The 17,433-nt window shown below is 48.1% G+C and overlaps 1 pseudogene; it reads right to left on the bottom strand.

Moving 5' to 3' along the window:
* Nucleotides 1-10,602: 10,602 nt before the first annotated feature.
* On the bottom strand, nucleotides 10,603-16,503 carry LOC116746829 (annotated as a pseudogene).
* Between the last annotated feature and the right edge of the window lie 930 nt (nucleotides 16,504-17,433).

The following is a 17,433-nucleotide window of genomic DNA, read 5'->3' on the forward strand; positions in this document are numbered from 1 at the left end:
TGGTGACCTACTTTCATCTTTCTTGGAAAGAAGTGGCATAAATAAATTCAATCATTTATTAAAAGGCAACAAAGAGCCCCTCCTATTAGCTGAGTTGGGATTTCTGGAAAGCCTCTTTTAGGAGGTAATCCATTCTAATCCCAGCACTACCTCCAGACAGTTTCCTTGAAAAGATTGAGTTGTGTGTACAAAGTGAATCTTTAAGAATGATTTTCCCCAGCTGTGGCTCTAGTCTCATCTTAAGCGGGGCTTTTATTGAGTGTGAATCACCCTGAGAATGAATCTTTTTTCTTTTTTTATAACTATTCTCCTTATCTGAGTGCACTGATGCCTCAGCCTGCTTCGAGAAGAGTTTGAAAGCAAGGGGCCTGCAGTAGCTCATCACAAGCCTTCTTGGGACCCCAGCATTGATCTCTGGTCTCATGTCATGTTAACAGCGATCCTCCTTCAGTTCTGTGGGTTCTAGCTGAACCGGGGAGGGGAGTGGTCATGTAGCCACCTGGGCGTAGCCGAGATGACTAAGCAGGTACTGTTATGTTTGTAAGGCCAAGCACTAATCCTTCAAGGTGGAAAACAGCCAACAAGAGCTTAATGATTTATTTGATTCAAAAATTGAAAGGCAGGGCTTCTCTGGTGGCACAGTGGTTGAGAGTCTACCTGCCGATGCAGGGGACACGGGTTCGAGCCTTGGTCTGGAAGGATCCCACATGCCGTGGAGCAGCTGGGCCCGTGAGCCACAACTACTGAGCCTGTGCGTCTGGAGCCTTTGCTCCACAAGAGAGGCCGCGGTAGGGAGAGGCCCGCGCACCATGATGAAGAGTGACCCCCACTTGCCGCAACTAGAGAAAGCCCTCACACAGAAACGAAGACCCAACACAGCCAAAAATAAATTAATTAATTTAAAAAATTGAAAGGCAGAAGTTTAAGAAAAATACATAAGACATACCTCTTAATATTTTACTCGGTGTGTATGTGTTCTGTATTTCAGCCCTATTGTGAGGTCTTTGAGGTCAAAGCCAAATCTGTTAAGCTGTTTTCCTGTCACCCCAAGAACTTCCCAGGGTAGTTCCCTTAATCAATCCATGGTGATAAAGATGGCCTTGCAAATAGCTGTGTAGTATTTTCCTTTTTAATTTAAAACAGCCACTACAACTGTTGTTTTTCCCTAGTTGACTGGCTCCATGTAATTTGAAATTTTGTTATCAGATGCATATATATTAAGATTTTTATGTCTTCTTGATGAATTGACCCTTTTATCACTGTGAAATGTCCCTGTTCATCTCTAGTAATATTCTGTTTCCTGAAGTATATTTTTCTGGTGTTAATATAGCCATTCTCATTGTATTTTTTTTCTCTTAAATTCTTGAGTATATTTAGAATAACTGGTCTTAAAGTCCTTGTCTGCACATGGAAGCAACCTAAGTGTCCATCGACAGATGAATGGATAAAGAAGATGTGGCACATATATACAAAGGAATATTATTCAGCCATAGAAAGAAACGAAATTGAGTTATTTGTAGTGAGGTGGATGGACCTAGAGTCTGTCATACAGAGTGAAGTAAATCAGAAAGAGAAAAGCAAATACCATATGCTGACACATATATATGGAATCTAAAACAAAAAATGGTTCTGACAGGACAGGAATAAAGACACAGACATAGAGAATGGACCTGAGGACACGGGGAGGGGGAAGGGTAAGCTGGGACGAAGTGAGAGAGTGGCATGGACATATATACACTACCAAATGTAAAACAGATAGCTAGTGGGAAGCAGTTGCATTGCACAGGGAGATCAGCTCGGTGCTTTGTGACCACCTAGACGGCTGGGGCATGGAGGGTGGGAGGGAGATCCAAGAGGGAGGGGATATGGGGATATATGTATACACAGAGCTGATTCACTTTGTTATACCTCAGAAACTAACACAACACTGTAAATCAATTATATTCCAATAACCATGTTAAAGAAAAAAAAAGAAAGAAAAAGATTATATTCTTGATGTGGGAGCTAATCCTGCCTGTCCTCTCCCTTCTCTGCACCACTGACCCCAGACCCAGGCAGAGAGACGAGGCACTCCTCCCTTCCCAGCAGTGTTAACATTTCAATTGAAAGGTGATCTAGTAACATGGTTAAAGGCATAAATATATTTTGATACCAATGTGCCAAGCTTCATAATCCAAGTTTCATCACTTATACCATGTTTGACTTTGGAAAAGTTACTAAACATCTCTGGGCCTCTGTTTTCTTGTCTAGTAACATGGATAAGTAATAATGCCTTACGAGGGTTGTGGTGAAAATTAAACGTGTTGTTAATTTTTAAGTGTTTGGAGTGGTGTGTGGCAAACAGAAGCTTCTGTGTAAGTTTTCGCTGTTATATCCTGCCAGGTCTTCGTTAATGCATATGTGAACATACAATGGTCCCACTGATTCTGACCATCTCAACATTCAGGCCATGTCCTTGACAACCCTATGTCTTCGTTTAAAACTCACAGCAGACACAGGAAAGTGGAATCATGCTTCATAAAAGAGGAAACCAAAACAGAGGAAGGGAGTGGCCTTCCCAGAATCAGCAGGTTTGTCAATGCTGAACCCGGGCCTTGAGCCCACGTCAGCCTGGTGCCCAGGCCATGGCCCTTCCACTGGGCTCCAAGTGAACATAGGGAGGCTCCTCAGACATAGTCCTCAGCGTATCTCAGGGGTTTTCCGTTTTAGTCTCACACAAAACTGCAAGAGAACTTATATTTTCCTACTAAATATGTTGCATAGAGAAGGAAATAGAGGCTCAGAGAGTAAGCAATTTTCTCAAGGTTAAACATCAAGCAACCATAGAGGAGGCGCTTGAACCCAGGTCAACAGAATTCCACAAGCCCATGCCTTAAGTTCTTCACTGTGCTGCTTCCATCTATGTTGAATTTTTAACAAAAGTAGATTTGCTCTAAATTTCATGTTCTGGTAACTTGCTCTTTTGCTTAATAATAAATTGGAGACCTATTCCATGCCAAAAAAAAAAAAAAAAAGTCCTTGTCTGCTAATTCCATCTTCTGGAACTACTATGTCTGGGTCTATTGATATTGACTGTTTTTTCTCTTCATTATGAGTCACACTTTTTCCTGCTTCTTCACACGTCTAGCTATTTTTATTGAATGCTGGACATTGTGTATGCTACATTGTTAGATGTCTGGATTTTATCTTCACTCAAAAATGTTGAATTTTGATTTGACAGACAGTTGAGTTGTTTGAGGATTAGCTCGATATTTCTGAGACTCATTTTTTTAAACATCTTTATTGGAGTTTAATTGCATTACAGTGGTGTGTTAGTTTCTTCTTTATAACAAAGTGAGTCAGCTATACATATACATATATCCTCATATCTCCTTCTGAGACTCATTTTACGCTGTTAGAGTGAATTCAGTTTGGCCCTACTACTAAGGTATTACATTTCTAGTCTTTATTGAATTTCCCAGGGGGTTAACAAGGTATCCTCACTCTGGCTGGATGGAATTTAAATGTCTTCCTATTCTATGTGAGACCTAGGAATTGTTCAGCTTAAAAAGCTTCCTTGAAGTTACTTATTTCCTGACCGTATAGAGTTTTTCTCTTTACATGTAGAGCTCAGTATTCAAAGACTCAGGGAAATTCTATGCACATTCCTGGGGTTCTATATAGCTTCCTCTAATCTGTCTTCTCAACTCAGTAAGGCCTCCATGCTCTGCTTAGGTTTCCCCTGGGAGCAGTACAAAAACTGCCTCCAGACAAAAAGCTAGAAGTATCATCAGGGTGACTTCATTTGTTTCCCTTACGTCAGGGACCACAGTCCTTTGCTGTCTATTTTCAACATCTGAAAGCTTTTACTTCACCTATTGCATCCAGTTTTGTAAGTTACTTACAGTGAGAGGTCTAGTCCAGTATCATTTATTCTGACATGACTGTGGGCAGAAACCCTACTTAATGGTCTGTGTCAACCTTGACCCCAATTTCCCTTTACCCTGAGGACACAGAGAAACAGCAAGATTTTTCCTCCCATTCATCTTTCATCTATTCTTGCTATATGGAGCTGTGTACTTGCTGTCAGGGCTCTGCAAACAACTTCCCCTGAAGCATTCTAACCAGGCCGTGAAAATGATAGATAAACCTGGGTATAACCACCTAGGGAGCCGACCTGTGTACTCTTAGGAAAGAAAGATATGAAAAGCGAGAGGAGGAAGAGCAGAGGAAGGACAAAGAGGAGGAAAATAAATTCCAAAAGGAGAACAGATAAGGAAAAGAACAAGAACTTTAAATCTCCACGAATTAAGTTTTTCAAAAGAATCAGAACACTTATGCCTCAGCCCTGAGGCTCACCAGGATTGCTGTGAGCAGTAGGGACTAGAAAAGGGGCCAAAATATGTCTTTTGGATCATTGCATTTTCTCCCTTTTGCAAGGAAGGGCATATTTATGGTAAGAAATCCTTACAATAAGACAGTGAAATGTGATGGTGATAGGGAAAATATTCTAACTTAATAAATTTTTAAAAATGCAAAGTTATCAAATGAGGACAACGGATTTTGGAATTGGAGTGAAGAGGTGTTGAGTGCTGGAGACATCGGTTGCGACTTGAGCCTGTTTCTAAATAAGTGTTCTAGCTGTGCTGAATAATACAGCCAAGGCAAAGTGGCGCCTCTCAGCTTCCATAGCAAAAACGGCTCACTGCATGTAGTTCACGACAGCAGTAAATAACCCATCCTGAAAGACAACAGGGATTGAGTTATTCCTTCTTACTTGTAGTTCTGATTTCTTACTTGCAGTCCAGACTTGGCTCTTTGGAAACAAAACCCATACTGTTGCCAAAGTTGCTAGAGTTATGCTAGTTATCAAAAGTGATGGTATTTTTTCTGACAAAAGACAGCTGGAAATTTAATGTGCTTTTTTTGTTAACGTTATAGTTTTTTGTTTGTTTTTGGCTTAGTCGGGGGAAGAAATGCCCTTCTTCGGTAAAAAGCCTCAGCAATCGGACGGAACAGTCTGGGAATTGCAGGGAATTTCCTGGGAGTGTTTTTCTACCATTTTTCAGGGACAAGCAAAATCTAAAACTAGTTGTTTCTTGTTTCTCCTTTTTTTGTTAAATTGGGTCACTACGGCAGACCAGGAGTTGAAGATGTGAAACGATGTCTCAAAGTACAGCTATTTCAACATGGCCGTTGGCAGCTGTTTAAGTGACCAAACACATGCATGAGCTCCTGCCATTAGCTACATGAATGCTTTCTCTATTTGGAGCTGAGAAAAGAAAAGCCTTCCCTGAAGGACGATTTCAAGTAAGAATTTCTTTTAGCCACCAACACGTGTTTGCTGGATCTTCCTGGTCGGTCCACCCCTCTCTTTAGTAAGTGAGAGCAGCTCGGAAGGAGGGAAAACTCATTGATTCTAAACTAAGGCTGGGATCACTGTAGCTGTGGGAGCCGGTCAGTACCTGCCGGGGTGGGTGCATTTTCAGCAGGGGTATGCCGGTGCCTCCTGTCTCTAACGCGTCTGTGACCAGCGGCACCCTAACGGGAATGATGCCTGTGTCCTGGGGGAGCTGGAGCACACAGCGGCCACACCACGGCTGGGCTCAGGCCCTGATGAGCGCCGTTCAGCTCCTGACTTCCATTCTGAAGTCCAAGGCGGAGAGGAGCCAGCCGGGATAACCTTGCCAGTGGCAACACCAGCAGCTGACAGTGGAAGGGGAGGGTGGTATCTTCAGGTGGGGAGATACATGAAGAAAGAGAACACCGCGGGCAAATGCCATCTAAGTATTTATAGCCTCATGAGAGAGAGAGAGGCACACACTCTCAGGCAGCAACCATAGAGAAAGGAATCAGAAGTCACTGTCTCAACACCTTCAGACATCAAAGAGCAAAAGTAATGAAGTTAAGAAAAGTGTCATGGGCTGAATTGTGTCCACTCCCCGCCACACCCCAGCCCAGACATTCATATGTTGTAGCCCTAACCCACAGGAGCTCATAATGTGACTGAATTTGGAGATAGGGCCTTAAAGAGGCAATTAAGTTAGAATGAGGCCACTGGGGTGGGACTTAATCCAATCTGACTGCTGTCCTTATGAGAAAAGGAGATTAGGACACACAGGATATAAAAAAATTAATAAGTAACAGAAGCCTCAATTGAATGGAATCAGGAGACCAGCAGGGGGAGCCCTCACAGCCAGAGCCGACAGCAGATCCCAAAAGGAAGAAGAAAGACTCCGCCTCTTTCCTGGCAGAGCTCAGCCAATGAGAAGCCACGGACTCTTTGTTTCCTGTAGCCACCACACCCACTTCCTTTTCCGCTCTACAAAAGCATCCTCCTTCTTTTGCGGTGCAGAGTCTTGCACACGGCTCACCGTGGTTGTGGCCCCCAAACTGCAATTCTCTGCTGATCCGCCAGGGAATTCCTGAGGGTAGAGGGATTTGGAGCGAGAATTTAAGAATCCGACCGGCCTGAGTTTGAATCCTTGCTGTATCACCCTCAAGTTCATAAACTTCTCTTCATCTAAGTTTCCTCAACTAGAAACTGGGGGAAATAAAAGCACTGCATAGGACAATTGGGGAATTTGAAAACAGTGCAAGATATGATGCTCAAAATTGCTTCTTTGAACCTTAAGGTCTGATGGTGGTTTTTCAGGGCTTGCTAAGTGGGAATGTCTTCCACTAAAGCAGACCCATCCTTGTGTCTCTGTCCCACATATACTGGGGCTCCAGAAAGGAGTGCGTTGTGGGAAAGGGCCATGCAGCTGGCATTAGGCAGTGACAGCCACTGTCGTGCCCACCTGGCATGGGCACGCAGGGACAGGGCAGCTGGGACAAGTATTGAAACATGGGTCACGCTGGTGGTCCCAGCCCATTGGCCCCGGGGCATCAGACAGGAGAGCTGGCAGATGCGGAGAAGGCCTCTGCCCCCAGACCACGGACATCGCAGACTCACTCTCCTCTATCTCACAACCACGTGTGCAATCTGAAGTTGATTGTGGTTCAGCAGGCAAATTGCTGCTCGGGGATGGGGTGTGTCAGAAACCATCAAAATCCTACTTTTCAGACTCACAGACATAAAGAACAGAGTTGTGGTTGCCAAGGGGGCATGGAGAGGGAAGGACTGGGACTTTGGGGTTAGTAGATGCAAACTATTACATTTAGAATGGATAAACAACAAGGTCCTACTGTATAGCACAGGGAACTAGATCTAATCTGGTGAGATAAACCATAATGGAAAAGAATAGGAAAAAAGAATGTATATATGTGTATGACTGAGTCACGTTTCTGTACAGCAGAGATTAGCATATTGTAAATCAACTATACTTCAATTTTTAAAAATTGGAAATATTATATATGTGCATATATATACACATATATATGTATATATATGCACATATATAATTATATATATTTTTATATACATATATACATATGTATATATATGTGTATATACATATATATACATATGTATATATATCCTTTATTTAACCAAGACTTGAAGAAAAGTAAAGTTAATGCTCAAATGTAGTAACCATATGAGCCTAGTTTTCTGAGATAACAACTCCCTTATATTCTCTGTGCACTTTATTTGTTTTGTTTTATAAGTCCTACCGCATATGTCTTTTTGTAAATTTCTTCAACCCCTTTATTGGGAAGATTCAGGTTAAAAATTTTCAATAAACACTGCATATGAAATCAGTCAATCAATCAATCCTAGTTTTCTCCCAGAGAGTTTCGTGACCTCAGTCACTCATCTGTCAAGTGTGTATGTTGGACAAGATGCTCCCTAAGGCCCTTCCTAAGGGCTGTTTTATGCTCACATATGCAGAACAGCAGCTAAGGGGGAAGGTGGTCAGGTCTGGCCCTGGACAGGATGGAGCCGGCCGGCTTCTCTCCTCGGCCAGGAGAGCGGCGGGTCAGTGTCAGCGTATCCATGCGTCCCGCCCACCCAGACCCGGCTCAGAGACTGGTAAATGCTCCAACGGGGCAGGAAGACCTTTGGCTGGAAGCCGGAGGGACAACGTGCTGCTACCAAACCACTAGCTCTGTCAAGACTGTGTCGCAGCCAGTGGGTGACTTGGACAGAATCTATGGGCTCCAGACAGCGAGCAATACCAGCCTCCCAGGTGGGGCTCGGCCCGAGCACCCAAACCCAACTCTGTGCTCGAACTCCCACTCCCCTGCCTGCATCCAGGCCCAGCACCAACGTAGAAGATGTGCGGCGGGTCCCCGACAGACACACACAGAGCACACGTCCACACGAGCGCCCGGTGCTTGGGATCTGGGAATTGAGCTGCAAGGCATCCAGGCCGGGGGCTCCTCTGAAATCACTATCAGAACCCAGAGAAGGGGGGAACAGGTCGTTTACAGTGGACAGCAGCTGGCGTGAGCATGCAGGGGCTGCGTCCAGAGGCATACGAGATCTTAGCTCCCTGATCAGGGATCTAACCTGCGCCCCCTGCAGTGGAAGCGCTGTCTTAACCCCTGGACCACCAGGGAAGTCTCTGGTCTCCAGGCTTTTTGAAGCTGGCAGCGAGGCCTGGGGCAAGGAGAAGAGACACTTCTTCCCAGTGTCTTTGCGAACGGTGAATAGGAGCTGGTGCCAGAGGCCTTGATTCTGCCACTCCGATGACAACAGCGGGAAGACGTGCAGGTGGGCAGGCACCTGCTCACCTGGTGAGCAGTCAGGCTCTTCCCCATCAGATCCACGGCCAGGCTGCCATTTCCACACGTGGCCGCCGCCCTTCAACGTTGTCTTCCTTAGACTGAGCAGAAAGCCCCGGCCGTGGAACTGGCCCTGCCCGCTGGCTGAGGCCCTGCCCTCTGGAACCCGGTGGCGCTTACCCACCTGCCATCTTCTCCACTCAACCCTTGAGAGTTCAATTCCCCAGGCCCTCCCAGCACAGGAGAAGCTGGCGCCAGCGCTGAGGCGGACAAGACAAAACGTCCTTTGTCTCAGAGAGCTCACAGCGGGGAGGGGACGAACAGCTTCTGGTTATTTGGCCATAGCAGCAAGGATCCATCAGAACTGGTTTAGGACCCATTCTCACCGGTCAAGAAGGACTGAAATCCCTGAGCCCCACGCTCTCTGACACCCCAGGTAAGATCCCCTTTGCTCAGAGACGCCCCCTGGCAGCTGTCCCTTCCCGAGAGCAGCAAGTTCCGTTTTCTGTTACAGGAGGGAGAGGTAGGCTCTAAACGCAAGCGAAGCAGCAGGTGCTCTCAGCCCATGGCAGGCAGAGAAATGACCAAAACACGAAGGCCAACAGCGAGCTGAGGTGGCAGGGAGGGGTCAGTGCGGTTCCAGAGGAGGTAGCAGAAGAGGCCGCTGAAGGGATGACTTCTGAGCTGAGACGTGAATAATGAGGAAGCAGCAGCCATACTGAGACACCCAGTGACAGCCATGGCCTGGGCATATTTTGAGTGAGAAAATGTGCCTCAGACTTAAAAATGAGAATTCGGAAGTACAGAAAAAGAAAACCACGGTCCAGCAGGACCCCTGCAGGCCAGAGGACAGGCCGTGGCCTCAGGGGAGGGGACGGCTGGGGCCACCTATGAAATCCCCAGAGTCCAGCCTCTCTAAAGCACTCAAGCTGAGACCTGATGAGAAAGGCGTCACCGGAAGCCGAGCCAGCACTTCGAAACAGCCGTGCCTGGAGTCCGCAGGATGCTGTGAGCCGACTGGGCCCACCATTTGCGTGGCATCTGGATTTAGCAGCTATAAAAATAACAGTCCTATATGCCGCTCATGCTGGTAGGTACTGCTAAGCCTTCTTAAAAGGCTCAAAGGGTGCAGCTGTCTCCCCGCCAAGGACAAGGGCTCTGGAGATTCCGGTGACGGGTGGGACCTGCCCATGAGACGGCTTTAGGGGCAGCTGGAGACAGGCTGGGGCTGATGCTACAACCTTTACCAAGTCACTCTGCCCTTCCAGACTCCAGCCCAGCTGGGGACTGTGGGGACCAGCTCTGCTCTGCCCCATCAGGAAGCTGCCCAGGGTGCGGGTGAGAAGCTCTGTGAGTCGGAAGCACCTAATATGAGGCAGCAGCATTGTTTCTGGGGAAAAGCTACGTTTGAGATACTGTTCAGACTTCCCTGGCTGACTTCCAAAGTCTTTCATGTTTGCATGTGCATCTCTACCGAGGGGAAGGTCTCCCTAGTGCTGGGCCTCAGCAATGCCCAGACACGAGGAAGGGGCGGGGAGAGGAGGTATGGAGGGGGGCGGGGGAGGGGGAGAGGGCTGATGCACGGGGAGGGGGTACGGGGAGGACTCCTGAGTGGAACCCCCTCCTTCTCCAGGTGTACCCAGATCCCACACACGTTCCTTTCCCTAACGCAACCTCAAGGCCGGCTCTGTCTTGGTTCTCTGACCTCCCTCCTTCCCTCCGGGGCCACACTCGGGGTGCGGGGGGATGTGAAGATGGGGCCAGGGAGCTGAGACACCGAGGGCCATGCCGGGTCCTCGCCGTGAGGGCGGCAGGGCGGGCTGTCTTCCACGGGGTGGCCACGGCAGGCCTCTGGGACGAAGTGACATCTGAGGGGCGTCGGAATGAGAGGAGTTTCTCACGCAAATCCGTGGAGGGAAACGTGCCAGACAGAAATCACAGCTCAGAGAAAGGTCCTCAGTCGGGACAGGACTGGGTGACAGGAATCCCCTGGATGGAGGGGGGCAGTGGAAAGGGGGTGCAGACGGACGTGTTTACATCAGGAACACGGTGCATCCTGTCCGGCCCTTAAGGAGCACTGAGCACTTTCTGTATTTAGGTTTTGCACGTCTCTGAGGTTCCTGGAGCTGCGGCAACAAATTGCTACACGCTGGATGGCTTCCAACAGCAGAACTTGGCTTTCTCACGGCTCTGGAGGCTGCAAGTCGGGAATCGAGGCATTGGCCACGCTCGCTCCAGGCTCCAGGGAAGACCCCTTCCTTGCCTCTCCCACTCCAGTTTCTGCTGTCACCGTGTGGTCTTGTCCCCATGTCTCCAGTCTCTGTCTCCTTAGAAGGACACTGGTATTGGATTCCGGACCCACCCTAATCCAGTGTGACCTCATCTGCAAATACCCCCTCTCCAAACAGATCACACTCGCAGATCTGAGACTGGAATAAATTTGCGGCGGGGAGAAGACCCAGACACTATAGCACTTTTCTTGACAGGTTTTTCTCTGAGCAAGGGCACTGCGAGGCCTTGGAGCGCGGTGCTTAAACACAAGCTCTACGCTCTGGCTTCCAGGCTCTACAACCTCATGAGTGCGCCCAGGGCAAGGCAGTTCTCCTCTCCAAACCTAAGCATTCTTGTCTGGGAATAATAATAGCAGCTAGCCCTCAAACCACGGCGAAGATTACATGAGTTAACATATGCTAAAAAAGAAAGAAAGAAAGAAAAACGTATGCTAAGTGCTTAAGTTGCGCTGGGCACATCGTAAGGACAATGCTTGTGTTCTTCCCTTGCTTATACTTTGTTGCAATTTTGAATGGCACCTTTCCTCCATTATATTCTCTAATGGTTATTGCCGGTGACTTGGAAAACTATCAATTTGGGTATAGTGATCTTGTACCTGCCATCTATTAGAATTCTTAGTACCCATTTTCTAGTTGCTTCTCCTAGATTTTCCTGGTAGTAATCACATTAGCTTCAAGATACTAAAAAATTACTGAAGTATGACATTAACTAAATGACTGTAGAGCCCCATGAACTGACATTCAAGAAGCACCTTCTACACATTCTTCTCTCCAGAAACAGGCTCAGAGACTCTGCCACATTCCCCAATCGTGATAAAGACATGTGTCTACTTTCTCGTCATGTCAGAACCATTGTCCAGACCAAAGCAATACAGCTTTACAAGGGCAGGGGCCACGGGTTTGGGTCCTGATCTATCCCCATTATGGGCAAAGCCTGGTAGATACAGGTGCTCGGTGTGTTGACTAACTTCATGAACAGACAATCTCCCATCAAAACAACTGACAGGACAGCCTTCCAGGCTGTCACACGGCGAGAACCCTGTCTCGTGCAGTGCTGAGATGAAGATGCAGAAACTCTCACCTGTGATCCTTCCTGTCCCCATCCTTTCAGCCGTCAAAAGTCGGATGGGAAGAGCTAGGTGCAAGTGCAAAGCTGAGCTACACACAAGTATAAGACACAAGAGTCACACAGCTTAACAGTGACGGCCCGAAACCCTGGCCAAGACCAATGGGACTGGCCCCAGATCTAACAGGGCTGTGAAGAAAATACTTTGAAAAAATGAAAAATAAAAGCAGAATTAAACCTTTTTTGGATTCCCAATCATAGGGTCATCTGGTATCTTTTTCCTTACAAAAGTGCATGCTGGGAAACACTTTTTTGTGTGGGCTCACTTTTTTAAAACAGGAGTTTAAAACTTTTTTGATAAAAAAATAGAATCAATGCACATTAAATTAAAACTGATATTAAGAAGGTTATTAAAAATATGAGGCTGTACAAATGAAATCCAAGGCACCTCGTCATTATTTTACAACGACACGCAGTGGCGAGAACAACCCTGAAGGCACAGCTCCCTTGGCAGCAAAGCACCCGCGGAGCGCCGACGCCTCTTACCTCCAGCTTGTGGGCCCTCTCCTTGCTCGGGGCCTTCGAGGGGAAGCTCTGGTTGTTGGCTTCCGCCAGAGAACGAAGATCAAAATAATACTTGGCATAAACACTGGAGGGCACGTTGATGTTGAACTGGAGCAATTCGAGGAACTGTCGCTCCAGCTCGTTCCTGCAGAGAAAGACAGAAATGCACAGCTCAGCCGCCGTCCCCACCCGCGGCCCCCTGGGCAGGCTGCTGGACACAGCCAAGTCCACCAGGTCCAGTGCCCGGAAGGATGAGGCCTGATTAACTGGGATGATCACCAGAAAGTGCTTCAGGGCGACCCTGACACTGAGACTGAGCGCGTCTGTGCGCGCGTGCGCGCACACACACACACACACACACACACACACACACACACACACGGCAGGCTCTGGCCTCACCTCTCCGCGTGAACCATCGGCTCAAACAGGGGGCAGAAGATGTAGTCGAGAGCTGTCAAGTGGAGTCCAGTGAGAGCGGACAGCAGCCTGGAGGACCGCCCTTCCCGGGAGGAGACGGTGGGGACACGCTGACTGGCTTCCTCGGGACCACGGGAGGGGAGGCGGTTCCCCAGCCCCAGCGCACACCCATCAGCTGCAGGGCACGTGAGGACCCCCTGCTAGGCCCACCCGTCTGATCCGGCAGGTCTGGGTGGGACCAAAAACGTGCATCCCTAACACTCCCGCGAGCTGCTTCTGGGCCTGCTCGCACGCTGAGAACCACTCGAGGACAGCGTCCGGTCCATAAGGGCGCCAACTCACTTAGAGCTGGATGAAGACAAACCACGGCGGCCACAATGCATCTGAAAACTTCCCCAGTCTGCAGGCCTACTTCTCGGTAGTTACTGCGGGGAGGAAAGGGTGGAAGCGTGCTCGGCGACAGGTCTGTCTGGGAGCCCTGGTCCTGGGCCACCTCCCCGTGCAGCACCCCGGGCTCACTTCCGTCCTTTATCACAGTCTCCCCGCCTTGTCTCCTCGGAGCCAGAAACCGTGACATTTGACGGTGCAGCCTGGCCCCAGCTCAGCACCTAACATGCGCCTAGCGCTCCATAATTCCTGTTACTAAAAGGAGCGGATCAAGCTCAGCCTGGGCGGAGGGATCCAGGGAAGGCTTCCCGGAAGTGAGAGCTGAACTGAGCCCCGGAAGCGACCAACTCCGGCGGGGAGGAGCCAGGTGGGGGCGGGCTGCTTCTGGCGGGGGGGGCGGGGCAGCCCGTCTGCTTCCGGTCAGGGGCCCCATCCAGCCGTCCCAGCCTGTTTAGCGCTGCTATGACAACGGGGGCGGGAGCACGGGGGCGGGAGCACTAAGGCGGCAGGGAGGCTGGGAGGTGAGCAGGGTGGCTGGTTCCCCGACGGAAGCTCCCAGGCAGATCAGAAGCGAGAAACCTCAGCAAGTCGTTATCGAAGGCCTGAACGCCTCGAGGGAGAGACCACGACGTCGCATCCAGTCATTTAATCGGAGGGGCTGCTTCGATGCAGCTTCGAGAAAGAGGTAAAGCCCCAAATGTGTGTTGTGCTAAACTTTACACTTTTAATGACTTGTATTTATGCCTCCTTTACGTGAGACTTAAGAGGTCATCCTGTGAAATACTGGAACTCAGATAAGATTTTAACAAGGTGTGTCAAAAATACCGCTAAGGCAGAAGCGCTCTCTCCTGGACGACCTGGGAGCTGCCTGTGGACCGACTGCCGCCCTGTGGCCAAGAGGCGCCACTGCAGATCCCATTCTCCAATGCCAGGAAGAAAACCTTGCTTTTAGTATAAACATTAAGAGAACTAGTCTGCCTCAAATGGTATCTAGACACCACTGTCTCTTGTTGAGGGTATAACTAGGATTAAAGTCAAGAGGAATCTGGTTTTGAACAAGGTGACGGTTTCCCAGGGTTCCTTAGGGAAAAAACAGCCTTTCTGAATATTTGTTTTCTTGAATGTTTCTGTTTAAGTTTGGGGGGAATAAAGATTTTAGAGCTGCTGTGTTTTCAAACTAAGGCAAGATTTAGAAAATAAAATAATTCCCCAAATTTGAATTTTCAAATGGCAGCAGTACATCCTCCAGGGACATCAGACAGCTTGTTATGTGATAAACCATCAGAAAACTAACAGTGATGCAGAAAACGGGCTTGATGGATTTACAGCTCTCAAGGGGATAATTACGAAGAAATAGTCCTGACGTAAAGCTCTATAATAAATAAATTCAAGTCAATAAACAAAAAAACATTTCAGAAATATTTTAGCTCAACGTTGTAAAGAAACCCAACTGAACTGATGCCATTTAGCAACTTGCAAATGGAGTAAAGAGAGTTGTTTTCATCACCTAATGGCCTGTCGGCTTTTCTAGAAAAATGGGCTCACTTTAAAGACCAGCCACCAAGCAGCAATCGCACTTCTGGGCACAGACCCCAAAGAACAGAGAGCAGGGCCTCAGGGAGGTGTCTGCACACCCGTGTTCATGTTCACGACAGTGTTACTCACAGCAGCTGAAAGGTGGAAGCAACCTACTTACTGTCTGGATGACAATTATCTTAGCAACTGTTTTCACCTTGAAATATAATCAAGAATTTTTTTATGTTTTTATTTTATTTTTCTTACTATCAAAAACTTCCTATTTGTCTTACTTTTCATAATAAAGAATGACAGATGCAGGAAGGAGTCGTACAGGTCTGCAGCAGGAAAAGGCTCTGGCAAAAGACCCAAAAACACAAACAAGTGCTCCCAGGGCAGCACAAAAATGGGGTGCCCAGCGAACCAGCAACCAGAGGAAGCAGGGGCCAGGCTGAACAGGAGCCCGTAGTGGTCACTGAGTCCAGGGACTTGGATGTGGATGGGACACAGTGGAACCTGCTCCAGCTCAGAGCTTCCTCAAGGAAGCCAGACAAACAAGACCAGAAAAATATTAGCAAGAATTGTGTCAGAAAGGCCTGTAAACCGTAAGGAACTATAAGAAGTTCAACCTGATTAAGTGTTTCCAAAACAGCTCGTTTCTCCCGAGAGGATCTGACCCCGCCTCCTGTACACCCAGCCCCCAGGATGCCGCTAAGTGTGAGCTCAGGCCTGAGAGAGGAGAACACGCAGCCTGACCAGGATGCACAGGGGGACCTCGGGGACAGAACGCTCATTTTAAGCAGGTGAACTTGCAAAATGTGACAAAAGCAGTTAAATTTTACCTTCTCTCTGAAACTGAACAGAAACAGGTAACATTTTAGCCCATCTGCTGCCTGTCATCGGTTTGCAGTGTGTACAGAGCTGGGATGAACCTCACCGCAGACGGAGAGCAGGAAGGTAAAGGAAGGTTCGCCTAGAATACAGTTTCAGTGACCAGTTTCACAAACCAGAAGGTGTCACCAGTACCTGTTCGGGACCCACAGGGTGAGACATACAGGTTTTTGCAAATCCTATCCGCAACCGTGTCCTTTCTCGGCCAGCACACAACAGACGTGCAGTCACATTCACTCACTCCACGCTGTGCACTGTCCAGAAAGGGTCGGGTTTCCTCTGCAGAGGCCCCCGGCCGCACTCACATGTCCTCCACCGTGCTGTCCTTCAGGATCTGGCAGTGGTCCACGTTCCACTACTGCCTGGTCGTCCCACGCCTTGGAGGCCAGCAGGATGGCCCCCAGAACAATCCGCTCCCAGTTGGCCGGACAGATGTCAATCTCTGCGTACGTTAGAAGCCTTTCGAGGTACACCTGGAAGGCACGAGCACACCAGCGCCCGGTGCCCTGCCTTGTTCCTGCTGCACCCCTGCCAGCACATGCAAACCAGCTCCCAGCCGTTCACCGCACTCCCCAGCTCAGCTTTAAACAGGCGCTGATGGCCTGATCACACTTATTTTAAGAAGTCAAAGGCCTCAACGAGTCTGAGGCAAAATGGGCTGAGAGGCACACTCCGTAACTGGACGTGTGGATGAGGCCGGGCCTTAGGACTCCGGGGCAGGAACATGTTCTAGGAGCCGCGGGTTAATTTCTCACTCTACCAACTGTGACATCAACACACATTCGACAAACCACCAACGAGCCAACAAGGAGAACAAAGTGTGTGAAGGGAAGAAACCGATTTTTTCCATCTGTAGTTGTTTGTAAATTAATTTTTTATTTTTGAGGTAATTGTAGATTTATAGGCAGTGTTGATAAACCTATTGTTTTCATCATTATGGTAAAATACACATAAGATTTACCACTTAACCATTTCCAGTGTATAGTTCTGTGGCATTAAGAACAGTCGCCGTGCTGTGAAATCACCACCATCCATCTCTATTTCTAGAACTTCTTCATCTTCCCAAATTGAAATTCCGTACCTATTACAACTCCCCAGTTCCCCTCCCCCAGCCCCTGGCACCCACCTTTCTACTTTCCCCCTCCTGGCCGTGACTACTCCAGGTACCTTACATGGGTGGAATCACAGCGTACTTGTCCTCTCGCGATTGGCTTCTTTCACTGAGCATAATGTCCCACGTCGTAGCATGTGTCAACATTTCCTTCCTTTTCAAGGCTGAATGATGATCCATCGTAGGTACAGACCACATTTTGTTTATCCATCACCCACTGATGGACATTTGAGGGGTTTCCTCTTTCGGCTACTGTGGATAACGTTGCTGTGAACGCTGGTGTACGAGCATCTGTTCGAGCCTCTGCTTTCCATTCTTTCGGGTATACACCCAGAAGTGGAACTGCTGGATCACATCATAATCAATGTTTAATCTTTTGAAGAACCACCATACTATCTTCCACAGAGGCTGAACCATTTACATCCCCACCGGCGACGCACAAGGGCTACAATGTTTCCACATCCTTGCCAACACTTGTTGTTTTCTGGGGTTTTTAAAAAAATTATTGTCATCCTAAAGGGTGTGAAGTGGTTTTTTTTTTTCTT

The sequence above is a fragment of the Phocoena sinus genome, chromosome 2 (assembly GCF_008692025.1).
Source record: "Phocoena sinus isolate mPhoSin1 chromosome 2, mPhoSin1.pri, whole genome shotgun sequence".
Lineage (NCBI taxonomy): Eukaryota > Metazoa > Chordata > Mammalia > Artiodactyla > Phocoenidae > Phocoena > Phocoena sinus.